The following is a 16,103-nucleotide window of genomic DNA, read 5'->3' as shown; positions in this document are numbered from 1 at the left end:
TTCATGTTAAGTTCACTAACTATTTTTCATGAACTAAACTAACTTATTATATACATAACCGAGTACATGTATTTTTATTATCGATATAATAATCCATATTGTAAATTCCGTTCTAAAAATATGTAATAGTTGTGTAAATACAATTTCTTCTAACGGTACAAGACACTACATGTGATGTAAGTTTAAGTTTCCCTAACTAACACAGTGCCCTACGTTCCATCGTCCGTAACTAAGCTACTTCCTAAGTTTTTGAGTTTTAATTTCCTGTACTTACAATCACGCCTTAGATTCATCAACTACATATGCACGTGATTGTTTGTGTTCTAAGGTCTAGACCTAAATCTTTCCTTACCAAGAAGATCGCCTGAGCCAAAGATCTGACTTCTTGAAATAGGACAAACTAGTAGAAACACCTAAAATAATAAAATCCGATACCCAGGAATCATATGTACAACTTGTGCTTACAAAAACATTCAGAGAACATCAAACATACATCAACTAACATAGGGTGGAATACGTCTCCTACTATCTTCAGTCGTTGCCGTCTGTGAGCGATTCACATCAGAATAGCTTGAATCGCTATCATCTACAGTTGCACTATTTTTTTTAGAGCGGAGGCATATGTCCGGCCTTAAAATGAAGCCCTTAAAACTAAGAAGTCCAACAAGTACTAGAACAACAAGAAGTTAAATGGTACTGGGATACAAGGCCACGACCCCAAGACGCGGCGCAGCGCGCAACCTAGACTAGACACCACAGATGGCGGATGCAGCTGTCGGGGTAGCTTGGGCGGCCACCGGCCGGTATTCTCCCTACAATGCCCGTCGTAGATCAGTGCACTTTGCTCGCACCTTGTTTGCGAGCTCCTCCACACGCCCTCTGTCCGTAGTTCTTGCCAGAAATTTCCACAACTGCAAGAAAGACACCAGTTTGTATAGAAGGTCAGTCGGGTGACGAATGAATTGCCCCTCTATCAATGCTTTGTTTTTAGTAGTCCATAGAGCCCAGGCGATGGCCCCAAATCCCAGCCACGCCATCCTTCCATCCCTTCCTACTGAGGAACTCGCTAGACGTTAGAAGTCCGAGAAGCCACTCGGGTTCCAAGCGCATCCCGTTGCTTCTCGGACGGCACTCCACACAAATCTAGCCATAATACACCTGAATAGGATGTGATCGCGGTCCTCACACTCTCCACACCAAATGCATTTACCATCACCCAGGCCCCTTCTTTTTTGCACCTGATCCCCACTAGTGATTCTATTATGCGCCGCCTGCCACAAGAAGATTTTAATCTTCGCTGGCATCCGTGCCTTCCATATCCCCGATAAGTCACATGGAGTCGTATTTTTTGAAGGTCTCCTTATATAAAGGGCCCGTAGAAAAACACCCCGAAGGTTCAAGGCGCCAGCTCACCTCGTCCTAGCCAGGCAAAAGTTGAAAACCTTGTAAGTTATCACGCATCTGTTCCTGTTCCGAGACCTCCAAGGGTCCTAGAGATCGCCGGAACCGTGGTTCCCATCTACCCTGACGCCACATATCCGCGACCTTTGCATCTGGATTATCTGAGATAGTAAACAGGAGCGGAAATGTGTCTCTGAAGATTTGCGTCCCCCACTATAGGTCCGTCCAAAAGCATCCCGTTTTGCCATTGTGGACGCCAAATTTTGTCCCTAGGTGAAGCAACGGCTGGACCTTTTTAATATCCCGAGCAAACTAAGATAACTTGACATTAGTGCGAAACTCGACACTCCCCGGTTGTAAGTATTTTGTATGGAATATATCTAACCATAGCCCCCCTTGCCGGTTAGGATTTTCCAAGCCCATTTTTTCATAAGGCACCAATTCATTATCTTGGTATTAATGACCCCCCAAGCCACCCACTTCCTTGGGCTGACAAATGTTGTCCCAACTAACCATGTGATATTTTTGTTTGTCGTTTTCCTTCGCCCAAAAGAAACAGGATCGGATCCTATTCAGCTTATCATGGATTCCGTCCCTCAGGAGATAAAAGCCCATGACAAACAGAGGTATGTTTGTTAGGCAATCATTGACAAGGACCAGCCGCCCGGCAGAGGCCAGTAGCTTACCCTGCCAAGGTTCCACCCTAACCGCAGTATTGTCCACCACTAGTTGAAAATCCCCCATAGAAAGAGCCCTAGAAGAGATCGGTAACCCCAATTATTTCATCGGAATAGATCCCAATTCGCAATTCATCATGTGGGCCGGCCGGAATTGGGATTCCAGGTCTCCTCTAGTGACGAAGGCATCACTCTTTTCAAAGCTAATTTTAAGACCCGACATCTCCTCGAAGCACATGACAAAAAATTTAAGGTTAACAATCTCCCTCTCAGAATTCTTTATAAAGATGAGGGTGTCGTCTGCATATTGTAAGTGTGAAATCCCCCCTGGGATGATGGTGGACAAAACCCCAGAAATGTGACCCGCCTCCTTTGCCTGGTTCAGGATGCCAACCAGGGCATCGACAAGGATGTTAAATAGTAGCAGGGAGATAGGATCTCCTTGCCTCACCCCTCGCTTGTTCCTGAAATACGAACCAATGTGCCCATTGATATTGACGGCCATTTGTCCCCCTCTAACCAACTGACGCATCCAACTAATCCAAAGTGGATCAAAGCCTTTCTCCCTTAGCACCTCTTCCAAGAACTCCCACCTCACCCGATCGTATGCTTTCTCAAAGTCTATCTTAAGAATGAACACTTCTTCATTGGTTCGCCAAATCTCATGAAGAACCTCATGGAGGACTGCAACACCATCCAAAATACTTCATCGCTGGATAAAGGCGGTTTGGCAGGGGTCCACCACTTTATTGGCAACCGGAGCAAGGCGCGTCGCAAACCCTTTTGCGAGGAGCCTAAAGCTCACATTGATGAGAGTAATGGGGCGGAATTGCCAGATATTGTCTGCACCCTGGACTTTGGGAAGAAGGGCCAAAACCCTGTAGTTCAAACATTTCACGTCAATTCTACCGAGCGTAAACTCCTAGACCAGATTCACGAATTGGGACCCCACTAAATGCCTGAATTTCTTGTAGAAAGTGACGGGGAAGCCGCTTGGACCAGGAGCCGTGTTCCCTCTCATCGCCTTTAAGTTATTCGTGACCTCCACATATGTGAAGGGACGGATGAGCTCTAGATTGTCGATCTCCAACACCACATGGGTACCCTCCCACATCTGCGGCCCAAGAGATGCCGCTCCACGGATGTGGATATCATTAGCTCTCATATATATGCACTCACAGCTCACCCATTTCGGATAAGATGGTATCCCCCTCCTTCAAGATTCTGATCGCACATCTCCGATGCCGGCCATTTGCGACGGCATGGGAAAATTCCGTACTCGCGTCCCCTTTAAACACTCATCTTTATTGCCCTCTTTGTTGCCAATATATGTCCTCGCATGTGAGTATAAAAACCATTTCGTCCTCAGCCGCATATCTTCGCGCCCATTCATCCTACGACAATCCCACCGTGTCCGCCTTAACATCAAGGGCTTTGATATCCGAGAGCAAAGCCTCCTTACAAACCTGCGTCTGACCTCCCACATTAGCCCCCAATCCTCTAAGGTAATGCCAGGATCTACAAATACAGCGTTTCCACTCATCGAGTGCATCACAGAGAGGTCCATAGCGGTGTGGTCGATTCACCCTCGCCGCTACCCAAATCCTAGTCATCCCCTCCGCAAAGCCCGCCCGTAAGAGCCATTGTCGTTCAAAAAAGAACCACTTCGCCGGCCTACGAAACTCCTCCCCGGAGTGCAAGATGAGCAGACAGTGGTCCGAGCCAAGGCGGGTCTCAGCTACTAGTGAACAGGCAGGGAGCTTAGCTTCCCATTCCGTGGAAACAAAAACCCGATCCAAGACACACCTGACTGGGTTGTCTTGGTTATTTGTCCACGTAAAACGAGCTCCCGCGCGCTGCAGCTCGATCAAGTGAAGGTCCGCCACCCAATTACTGAAGGTGTCAACCAAGCCTTGCCTTGATTATTAACCCTCTTGTTACTCTTATCCTCGCTTGATCTAATAAGATTAAAATCCCCACCCCCCATCACCATAGGGTTTGGCGAGGCTAAGATTTTACTATGAATTTCGCTCAGAAACTCCAATGATTTAGAGTGGTCAGCCGGGCCGTAGACTACGAGGAGCTCCCATTTGAAGTTGTTGTTCCTCTGTACCATCTCAGCACCCAAGAAGAATTCGCCCCTAGAGAAGGATATACCATCGAAAGTCTCTTTATTTACTCCCAAAAGAATTCCCCCTGATCGACCCACGGCCGGCACCCACTCGCACTGGAAGGCCGTGGCGCCCCCAAGCGAATCTACCTTTGTCTGCGAGAAGGCGGATCGTATTGTTTCCTGTAACCCCACAAAGTCCAGACGCTGTTCTCGAATATATTCTATAAGTAGCCGCCGGCATTCCCTCTGCCCGAACCCCCGCAAGTTCCAGATTATGCCTTTCATTGTGCCACCAGCTGTACTATTAGAACACAAGAGTTCTAAAAAGAGAAGCACAAGAGTTCTAAAAAGAGAATACATGCTTATCGTGTTGTGGAGCCCTGCGTCGCCCTCCCGCGGTCGACTCGGGCGCTAACCCTAGCCGCCCCCGAACTTCCCCCTCCCCCCGCCTCCATCCCCCTCCGCAGCCAGGAAAATCACGCATGGGGTCGTCGGTGGTGGGCCTCTCGGTTTCGCCCTCTCGTGCAGCTCGGGCGGTGCAGGGCGCTCGTCTGCAGGGGGTGTTGGGACGGTGTGGCGAGCTGGCGGAGGCGCGCGGGAGCGCATGGCTCGCGGAGGCATGAGGTAAGCTGGAGCCGGCGGAGGCGATGGGCGCCCGCGGGCTCGCAGGAGCGCTCGTTTGCAGGGGAGCGCGGCGTGCGGTGGTTGCAACATGGCGCGACGGCCAGATCCGGGTAGCCGCATGCACATGGTGCTTAGGCGTCGCTTCCGCGCCGATATGCGGCGTGCCGGTCACGAGGGTCGCGCATGGGGCTCCAGGATGCGCTGATCTAGAATGTAGGAGGCGTGCTGGGCTGGAGGCCTCTAGGCAGCACGGTGAAGGAAATATGCCCTAGAGGCAATAATAAAGTTATTATTCATTTCCTTATATCATGATAAATGTTTATTATTCATGCTAGAATTGTATTAACCGGAAACATAATACATGTGTGAATACATAGACAAACAGAGTGTCACTAGTATGCCTCTACTTGACTAGCTCATTGATCAAAGATGGTTATGTTTCCTAGCCATAGACATGAGTTGTTATTTGATTAACGGGATCACATCATTAGGAGAATGATGTGATTGACTTGACCCAATCCGTTAGCTTAGCACTCGATCGTTTAGTATGTTGCTATTCCTTTCTTTATGACTTATACATGTTCCTATGACTATGAGATTATGCAACTCCCGTTTACCGGAGGAACACTTTGTGAGCTACCAAACGTCACAACGTAACTGGGTGATTATAAAGGTGCTCTACAGGTGTCTCCAAAGGTACTTGCTGGGTTGGCGTATTTCGAGATTAGGATTTGTCACTCCGATTGTCGGAGAGGTATCTCTGGGCCCACTCAGTAATACACATCACTATAAGCCTTGCAAGCATTGTGACTAATGAGTTAGTTGCGGGATGATGTATTACGGAACGAGTAAAGAGACTTGCCGGTAACGAGATTGAACTAGGTATCGAGATACCGACGATCGAATCTTGGGCAAGTAACTGTTGGGAATCGTAGCATAATTTTAAAATTTTCCTACGTTCACCAAGATGCATCTATGGAGTATACTAGCAACAAGGGGAAGGGAGTGCATCTACATACCCTTGTAGATCGCGAGCGGAAGCGTTCCAATGAACGTGGATGACGGAGTCGTACTCGCCGTGATCCAAATCACCGATGACCGAGTGCCGAACGGACGGCACCTCCACGCTCAACACACGTACGGTGCAGCGAAGTCTCCTCCTTCTTGATCCAGCAAGGGGGAAGGAGATGTTGATGGAGATCCAACAGCACGACGGCGTGGTGGTGGATGTAGCGGGTCTCCGGCAGGGCTTTGCCGAGCTTCTGCGAGAGAGAGAGAGAGAGGTGTTGCAGGGGAGGAGGGAGGCGCCCAAGGCTGTGGGGTTGCTGCCCTCCCTCCCCCCCCCTTTATATAGGCCCCCCTTGGGAGGGGGGGCCGGCCAAAACCCATCTAGGGTTGGGGGGGCGGCGGCCAAGGGGTGGAAGGGGTTGCCTTGCCCCCCAAGGCAAGGGGGAAGTCCCCCCACCCTAGGGTTCCCAACCCTAGGCGCATGGGGGAGGCCCATGGGGGGCGCCCAGCCCACTAGGGGCTGGTTCCCTTCCACTTTCAGCCCATGGGGCCCTCCGGGATAGGTGGCCCCACCCGGTGGACCCCCGGGACCCTTCCGGTGGTCCCGGTACAATACCGGTAACCCCCGAAACTTTCCTGGTGGCCGAAACTTGACTTCCTATATATAATTCTTCACCTCCAGACCATTCCGGAACCTCTCGTGACGTCCGGGATCTCATCCGGGACTCCGAACAACTTTTGGGTTTCCGCATACATCTATCTCTACAACCCTAGCGTCACCGAACCTTAAGTGTGTAGACCCTACGGGTTCGGGAGACATGCAGACATGACCGAGACGCCTCTCCGGTCAATAACCAACAGCGTGATCTGGATACCCATGTTGGCTCCCACATGTTCCACGATGATCTCATCGGATGAACCACGGTGTCGAGGATTCAATCAATCCGGTATACAATTCCCTTTGTCAATCGGTATGTTACTTGCCCGAGATTCAATCGTCGGTATCCCAATACCTTGTTCAATCTCGTTACCGGCAAGTCTCTTTACTCGTGCCGCAATGCATGATCCCATGACTAACGCCTTAGTCACATTGAGCTCATTATGATGATGCATTACCGAGTGGGCCCAGAGATACCTCTCCGTCACACGGAGTGACAAATCCCAGTCTCGATCCGTGCCAACCCAACAGACACTTTCGGAGATACCCGTAGTGCACCTTTATAGTCACCCAGTTACGTTGTGACGTTTGGCACACCCAAAGCACTCCTACGGTATCCGGGAGTTGCACGATCTCATGGTCTAAGGAAAAGATACTTGACATTGGAAAAGCTCTAGCAAACGAAACTACACGATCTTTTATGCTATGCTTAGGATTGGGTCTTGTCCATCACATCATTCTCCTAATGATGTGATCCCGTTATCAATGACATCCAATGTCCATAGTCAGGAAACCATGACTATCTGTTGATCAACGAGCTAGTCAACTAGAGGCTTACTAGGGACACGTTGTGGTCTATGTATTCACACATGTATTACGATTTCCGGACAATACAATTATAGCATGAATAATAGACAATTACCATGAACAAAGAAATATAATAATAACCATTTATTATTGCCTCTAGGGCATATTTCCAACAGTCTCCCACTTGCACTAGAGTCAATAATCTAGTTACATTGTGATGAATCGAACACACATTGCGTCCTGGTGTTGATCATGTTTTGCCCTAGGGAGAGGTTTAGTCAACGGATCTGCTACATTCAGGTCCGTATGTACTTTACAAATATCTATGTCTCCATTTTGAACACTTTCACGAATGGAGTTGAAGCGACGCTTGATATGCCTGGTCTTCCTGTGAAACCTGGGCTCCTTCGCAAGGGCAATAGCTCCAGTGTTGTCATAGAAGAGAGTCATCGGGCCCGACGCATTGGGAATCACCCCTAGGTCGGTAATGAACTCCTTCATCCAGACTGCTTCCTGTGCTGCCTCCGAGGCTGCCATGTACTCCGCTTCACATGTAGATCCCGCCACGACGCTTTGCTTGCAACTGCACCAGCTTACTGCTCCTCCATTCAATATATACACGTATCCGGTCTGTGACTTCGAGTCATCCAGATCTGTGTCGTAGCTAGCGTCGACGTAACCCTTTACGACGAGCTCTTCGTCACCTCCATAAACGAGAAACATATCCTTAGTCCTCTTCAGGTACTTCAGGATATTCTTGACCGCTGTCCAGTGTTCCATGCCGGGATTACTTTGGTACCTTCCTACCAAACTTACGGCAAGGTTTACATCAGGTCTGGTACACAGCATGGCATACATAATAGACCCTATGGCCAAGGCATAGGGGATGACACTCATCTTTTCTATATCTTCTGTCGTGGTCGGGCATTGAGCCTTGCTCAATTGCACACCTTGCAATACAGGCAAGAACCCCTTCTTGGACTGATCCATATTGAACTTCTTCAATATCTTGTCAAGGTATGTACTCTGTGAAAGACCAATGAGGCGTCTCGATCTATCTCTATAGATCTTGATGCCTAATATATAAGCAGCTTCTCCAAGGTCCTTCATTGAAAAACACTTATTCAAATAGGCCTTTATACTTTCCAATAATTCTATATCATTTCCCATCAATAGTATGTCATCCACATATAATATGAGAAATGCTACAGAGCTCCCACTCACTTTCTTGTAAACACAGGCTTCTCCATAAGTCTGTGTAAACCCAAACGCTTTGATCATCTCATCAAAGCGAATGTTCCAACTCCGAGATGCTTGCACCAGCCCATAGATTGAGCGCTGGAGCTTGCATACTTTGTTAGCATTCTTAGGATCAACAAAACCTTCCGGCTGCATCATATACAACTCTTCCTTAAGGAAGCCATTAAGGAATGCCGTTTTGACGTCCATCTGCCATATCTCATAATCATAGTATGCGGCAATTGCTAACATGATTCGGACAGACTTCAGCTTCGCTACGGGTGAGAAAGTCTCATCGTAGTCAACCCCTTGAACTTGTCGATAACGCTTAGCGACAAGTCGAGCTTTGTAGATGGTCACATTACCATCCGCGTCCGTCTTCTTCTTAAAGATCCATTTGTTTTCTATGGCTCGCCGCTCATCGGGCAAGTCAGTCAAAGTCCATACTTTGTTTTCATACATGGATTCTATCTCGGATTTCATGGCTTCTAGCCATTTGTCGGAATCCGAGCCCGCCATCGCTTCTTCATAGTTCGAAGGTTCACCGTTGTCTAACAACATGATTTCCAGGACAGGGTTGCCGTACCACTCTGGTGCGGAACGTGTCCTTGTGGACCTACGAAGTTCAGTGACTTGATCTGTAGCTTCATGATCATCATCATTAACTTCCTCCCCAGTCGGTGTAGGCACCACAGGAACATTTTCCCGCGCTGCGCTACTTTCCGGTTCGGAAGGGGTGACTATCACCTCATCAAGTTCCACTTTCCTCCCACTCAATTCTTTCGAGAGAAACTCCTTCTCCAGAAAGGACCCGTTCTTTGCAACGAAGATCTTGCCTTCGGATCTGAGTTAGAAGGTATACCCAATAGTTTCCTTAGGGTATCCTATGAAGACGCATTTTTCCGATTTGGGTTCGAGCTTTTCAGGTTGAAGTTTCTTGACATAAGCATCGCATCCCCAAACTTATAGAAACGACAGCTTAGGTTTCTTCCCAAACCATAATTCATACGGTGTCGTCTCGACGGATTTCGACGGAGCCCTATTTAAAGTGAATGCGGCAGTCTCTAAAGCATAGCCCCAAAATGAGAGCGGTAAATCGGTAAGAGACATCATAGATCGCACCATATCCAATAGAGTGCGATTACGACGTTCGGACACACCATTTCTCTGAGGTGTTCCAGGCGGCGTGAGTTGTGAAACTATTCCACATTTCCTTAAGTGTGCACCAAACTCGTGACTTAAATATTCTCCACCACGATCTGATCGTAAGAATTTTATTTTCCTGTCACGTTGATTCTCAACTTCACTCTGAAATTCCTTGAACTTTTCAAAGGTTTCAGACTTGTGTTTCATTAGGTAGACATACCCATATCTACTTAAATCATTAGTGAGAGTGAGAACATAACGATATCCTCCGCGAGCCTCAACACTCATTGGACCACACACATCGGTATGTATGATTTCCAATAAGTTGGTTGCTCGCTCCATTGTTTCGGAGAACGGAGTCTTGGTCATCTTACCCATGAGGCATGGTTCGCACGTGTCAAATGATTCGTAATCAAGAGACTCCAAAAGTCCATCTGCATGGAGCTTCTTCATGCGCTTGACACCAATGTGACCAAGGCGGCAGTGCCACAAGTATGTGGGACTATCGTTATCAACTTTACATCTTTTGGTATTCACACTATGAACATGTGTAACATCACGTTCGAGATTCATCAAAAATAAACCATTGACCAGCGGGGCATGACCATAAAACATATCTCTCAAATAAATAGAACAACCATTATTCTCGGATTTAAATGAGTAGCCATCTCGAATTAAACGAGATCCAAATACAATGTTCATGCTCAAAGCTGGCACTAAATAACAATTATTGAGGTTCAAAACTAATCCTGTGGGTAGATGCAGAGGTAGCGTGCCGACGGCGATCACATCAACCTTGGAACCATTCCCGACGCGCATCGTCACCTCGTCCTTCGCCAGTCTCCGTTTATTCCGTAGTTCCTGTTTTGAGTTACAAATATGAGCAACCGCACTGGTATCAAATACCCAGGAGCTACTACGAGTACTGGTAAGGTACACATCAATTACATGTATATCATATATACCTTTGGTGTTGCCGGCCTTCTTCTTGTCCGCTAAGTATTTGGGGCAGTTCCGCTTCCAGTGACCACTTCCCTTGCAATAAAAGCACTCAGTCTCGGGCTTGGGTCCATTCTTTGACTTCTTCCCAGTAACTGGTTTACCGGGCGCGGCAACTCCCTTGCCGTCCTTCTTGAAATTCTTCTTACCCTTACCCTTCTTGAACTTAGTGGTTTTATTCACCATCAACACTTGATGTTCTTTTCTGATCTCCCCTTCCGCTGATTTCAGCATTGAATATACCTCGGGAATGGTCTTTTCCATCCCCTGCATATTGTAGTTCATCACAAAGCTCTTGTAGCTTGGTGGAAGCGACTGGAGGATTCTGTCAATGACCGCGTCATCCGGGAGATTAACTCCCAGCTGAGACAAGCGGTTGTGCAACCCAGACATTCTGAGTATGTGCTCACTAACAGAACTGTTCTCCTCCATTTTACAGCTGAAGAACTTGTCGGAGACATCATATCTCTCGACCCGGGCATGAGCTTGAAAAACCAGTTTCAGCTCCTCGAACATCTCATATGCTCCATGTTTCTCAAAACGCTTTTGGAGACCCGGTTCTAAGCTGTAAAGCATGCCGCACTGAACGAGGGAGTAATCATCAGCACGTGATTGCCAAGCGTTCATAACGTCTTGGTTCTGTGGGATTGGTGCATCACCTAGCGGTGCTTCTAAGACATAATCTTTCTTGGCTACTATGAGGATGAGTCTCAGGTTCCGGACCCAGTCCGTATAGTTGCTGCCATCATCTTTCAGCTTGGTTTTCTCTAGGAACGCGTTGAAATTGAGGACAACGTTGGCCATTTGATCTACAATACATAGTGTAAAGATTTTAGACTAAGTTCATGATAATTAAGTTCATCTAATCAAATTATTTAATCAACTCCCACTCAGATAGACATCCCTCTAGTCATCTAAGTGAAACATGATCCGAGTTAACTAGGCCGTGTCCGAATCACGTGAGACGGAGTCAAGATCGGTGAACATCTCCATGTTGATCGTATCTTCTATACAACTCATGCTCGACCTTTCGGTCCTCCGTGTTCCGAGGCCATGTTTGTACATGCTAGGCTCGTCAAGTCAACCTAAGTGTATTGCGTGTGTTCCGAGGCCATGTCTGTACATGCTAGGCTCGTCAACACTCGTTGTATTCGAACGTTAGAATCTATCACACCCGATCATCACGTGGTGCTTCGAAACAACGAACCTTCGCAACGGTGCACAGTTAGGGTGAACACTTTCTTGAAATTATTATAAGGGATCATCTTACTTACTACCATCGTTCTAAGCAAATAAGATGCAAAAACATGATAAACATCACATGCAATCAAATAGTGACATGATATGGCCAATATCATCATGCTCCTTTGATCTCCATCTTCGGGGCACCATGATCATCTTCGTCACCGGCATGACACCATGATCTCCATCATTGTGTCTTCATGAAGTCGTCACGCCAACGATTACTTCTACTTCTATGGCTAACGCGTTTAGCAACAAAGTAAAGTAAATTACATGGCGTTATTCAATGACACGCAGGTCATGCAAAATAATAAAGACAACTCCTATGGCTCCTGCCGGTTGTCATACTCATCGACATGCAAGTCGTGATTCCTATTACAAGAATATGATCAATCTCATACATCACATATATCATTCATCACATCTTCTGGCCATATCACATCACATAGCACTTGCTGCAAAAACAAGTTAGACGTCCTCTAATTGTTGTTGCAAGTTTTTACGTGGTTTGTAGGTTTCTAGCAAGAACGTTTTCTTACCTACGTATGACCACAACGTGATTTGCCAATTTCTATTTACCCTTCATAAGGACCCTTTTCATCGAATCCGTTCCGACTAAAGTAGGAGAGACAGACACCCGCTAGCCACCTTATGCATCTAGTGCATGTCAGTCGGTGGAACCTGTCTCACGTAAGCGTACGTGTAAGGTCGGTCCGGGCCGCTTCATCCTACAATGCCGCCGAAACAAGAAACGACTAGTAGCGGCAAGAAGAATTGGCAAACTCAACGCCCACAACTGCTTTGTGTTCTACTCGTGCATAGTAACTACGCATAGGCCTGGCTCATGATGCCACTGTTGGGAATCGTAGCATAATTTTAAAATTTTCCTACGTTCACCAAGATGCATCTATGGAGTATACTAGCAACGAGGGGAAGGGAGTGCATCTACATACCCTTGTAGATCGCGAGCGGAAGCGTTCCAATGAACGTGGATGACGGAGTCGTACTCGCCGTGATCCAAATCACCGATGACCGAGTGCCGAACGGACGGCACCTCCGCGTTCAACACACGTACGGTGCAGCGACGTCTCCTCCTTCTTGATCCAGCAAGGGGGAAGGAGAGGTTGATGGAGATCCAACAGCACGACGGCGTGGTGGTGGATGTAGCGGGTCTCCGGCAGGGCTTTGCCGAGCTTCTGCGAGAGAGAGAGAGAGGTGTTGCAGGGGAGGAGGGAGGCGCCCAAGGCTGTGGGGTTGCTGCCCTCCCTTCCCCCCCCCTTTATATAGGCCCCGATGGGAGGGGGGCCGGCCAAAACCCATCTAGGGTTGGGGGCGGCGGCCAAGGGGTTGCCTTGCCCCCCAAGGCAAGGGGGAAGTCCCCCCACCCTAGGGTTCCCAACCCTAGGCGCATGGGGGGAGGCCCATGGGGGGCGCCCAGCCCACTAGGGGCTGGTTCCCTTCCACTTTCAGCCCATGGGGCCCTCCGGGATAGGTGGCCCCACCCGGTGGACCCCCGGGACCCTTCCGGTGGTCCTGGTACAATACCGGTAACCCCCGAAACTTTCCCGGTGGCCGAAACTTCACTTCCTATATATAATTCTTCACCTCCGGACCATTCCGGAACCTCTCGTGACGTCCGGGATCTCATCCGGGACTCCGAACAACTTTCGGGTTTCCGCATACATCTATCTCTACAACCCTAGCGTCACCGAACCTTAAGTGTGTAGACCCTACGGGTTCGGGAGACATGCAGACATGACCGAGATGCCTCTCCGGTCAATAACCAACAGCGGGATCTGGATACCCATGTTGGCTCCCACATGTTCCACGATGATCTCATCGGATGAACCACGGTGTCGAGGATTCAATCAATCCGGTATACAATTCCCTTTGTCAATCGGTATGTTACTTGCCCGAGATTCGATCGTCGGTATCCCAATACCTTGTTCAATCTCGTTACCGGCAAGTCTCTTTACTCGTGCCGCAATGCATGATCCCGTGACTAACGCCTTAGTCACATTGAGCTCATTATGATGATGTATTACCGAGTGGGCCCAGAGATACCTCTCCGTCACACGGAGTGACAAATCCCAGTCTCGATCCGTGCCAACCCAACAGACACTTTCGGAGATACCCGTAGTGCACCTTTATAGTCACCCAGTTACGTTGTGACGTTTGGCACACCCAAAGCACTCCTACGGTATCCGGGAGTTGCACGATCTCATGGTCTAAGGAAAATATACTTGACATTGGAAAAGCTCTAGCAAACGAAACTACACGATCTTTTATGCTATGCTTAGGATTGGGTCTTGTCCATCACATCATTCTCCTAATGATGTGATCCCGTTATCAATGACATCCAATGTCCATAGTCAGGAAACCATGACTATTTGCTGATCAACGAGCTAGTCAACTAGAGGCTTACTAGGGACACGTTGTGGTCTATGTATTCACACATGTATTACGATTTCCGGACAATACAATTATAGCATGAATAATAGACAATTACCATGAACAAAGAAATATAATAATAACCATTTATTATTGCCTCTAGGGCATATTTCCAACAGTAACATACCGATGACAAAGGGAACAACGTATGTTGTTATGCGGTCTGACCGATAAAGATCTTCGTAGAATATGTAGGAACCAATATGAGCATCCAGGTTCCGCTATTGGTTATTGACCGCAGAGGTGTCTCGGTCATGTCTACATAGTTCTCGAACCCGTAGGGTCCGCACGCTTAACGTTACGATGACAATTATATTATGAGTTTATATGTTTTGATGTACCGAAGGTTGTTCGGAGTCCCGGATGTGATCACAGACATGACTAGGAGTCTCGAAATGGTCGAGACATAAAGATTGATATATTGGAAGCCTATGTTTGGACATCGGAAGTGTTCCGGGTGAAATCGGGATTTTTCCGGAGTACCGGGAGGTTACCGGAACCACCCCCCCCCCCCCCCCGGTAACTTAATGGGCCTTAGTGGGCCTAGGTGGAAGAGAGGATAGGAGGCCAGGGCAGGGCCGCACGCCCCTCCCCCCCCCCCCCCCAATCCGAATAGGACAAGGAGAGGGGGGCGGCGCCCCCCTTTCCTTCCTCCCCTCCACCTCTTCCCCCTCTCTCTCCTAGTCCAACATGGAAAAGGGGGGAGTCCTACTCCCGGTAGGAGTAGGACTCCTCCTGGCGCGCCTCTCCCTTAGGCCGGCTGAACCCCCCCCCCCCCTTGCACCTTTATATACGGGGGCAGGGGGCACCTCTAGACACACAATTGATCATTGATCTCTTAGCCGTGTGCGGTGCCCCCCTCCACCATATTACACCTCGATAATATCGTAGCGGTGCTTAGGCGAAGCCCTGCGTTGGTAGAACATCAACATTGTCACCACGCCGTCGTGCTGACGAAACTCTCCCTCAACACTCGGCTGGATCGGAGTTCGAGGGGCGTCATCGAGCTGAACGTGTGCTGAACTCGGAGGTGTCGTGCGTTCGGTACTTGATCGGTCGCATCGTGAAGACGTACGACTACATCAACCGCGTTGTGTTAAACGCTTCCGCTTTCAGTCTACGAGGGTACGTAGACAACACTCTCCCCTCTCGTTGCTATGCATCACCATGATCTTGCGTGTGCGTAGGAAAAAATTTGAAATTACTACGTTACCCAACAGTGGCATCCGAGCCAGGTTTTATGCGTTGATGTTATATGCACGAGTAGAACACAAGTGAGTTGTGGGCGATATAAGTCATACTGCTTACCAGCATGTCATATTTTGGTTCAGCGGTATTGTGAGATGAAGCGGCCCGGACCGACATTACGTGTACGCTTACGCGAGACTGGTTTCACCGTTGCGAGCACTCGTTGCTTAAAGGTGACTGGCGGGTGTCTGTCTCTCTCACTTTAGTTGAACCGAGTGTGGCTACGCCCGGTCCTTGCGAAGGTTAAAACAGCACCAACTTGACAAACTATCGTTGTGGTTTTGATGCGTAGGTAAGAACGGTTCTTGCTAAGCCTGTAGCAGCCACGTAAAACTTGCAACAACAAAGTAGAGGACGTCTAACTTGTTTTTGCAGGGCATGTTGTGATGTGATATGGTCAAGACATGATGCTATATTTTATTGTATGAGATGATCATGTTTTGTAACCAAGTTATCGGCAACTAGCAGGAGCCATATGGTTCTCGCTTTA

This window comes from Aegilops tauschii, chromosome 4, assembly GCF_002575655.3.
Source record: "Aegilops tauschii subsp. strangulata cultivar AL8/78 chromosome 4, Aet v6.0, whole genome shotgun sequence".
In the NCBI taxonomy this organism is placed as follows: domain Eukaryota; kingdom Viridiplantae; phylum Streptophyta; class Magnoliopsida; order Poales; family Poaceae; genus Aegilops; species Aegilops tauschii.
Note: the sequence above shows the minus strand (reverse complement) of the source record.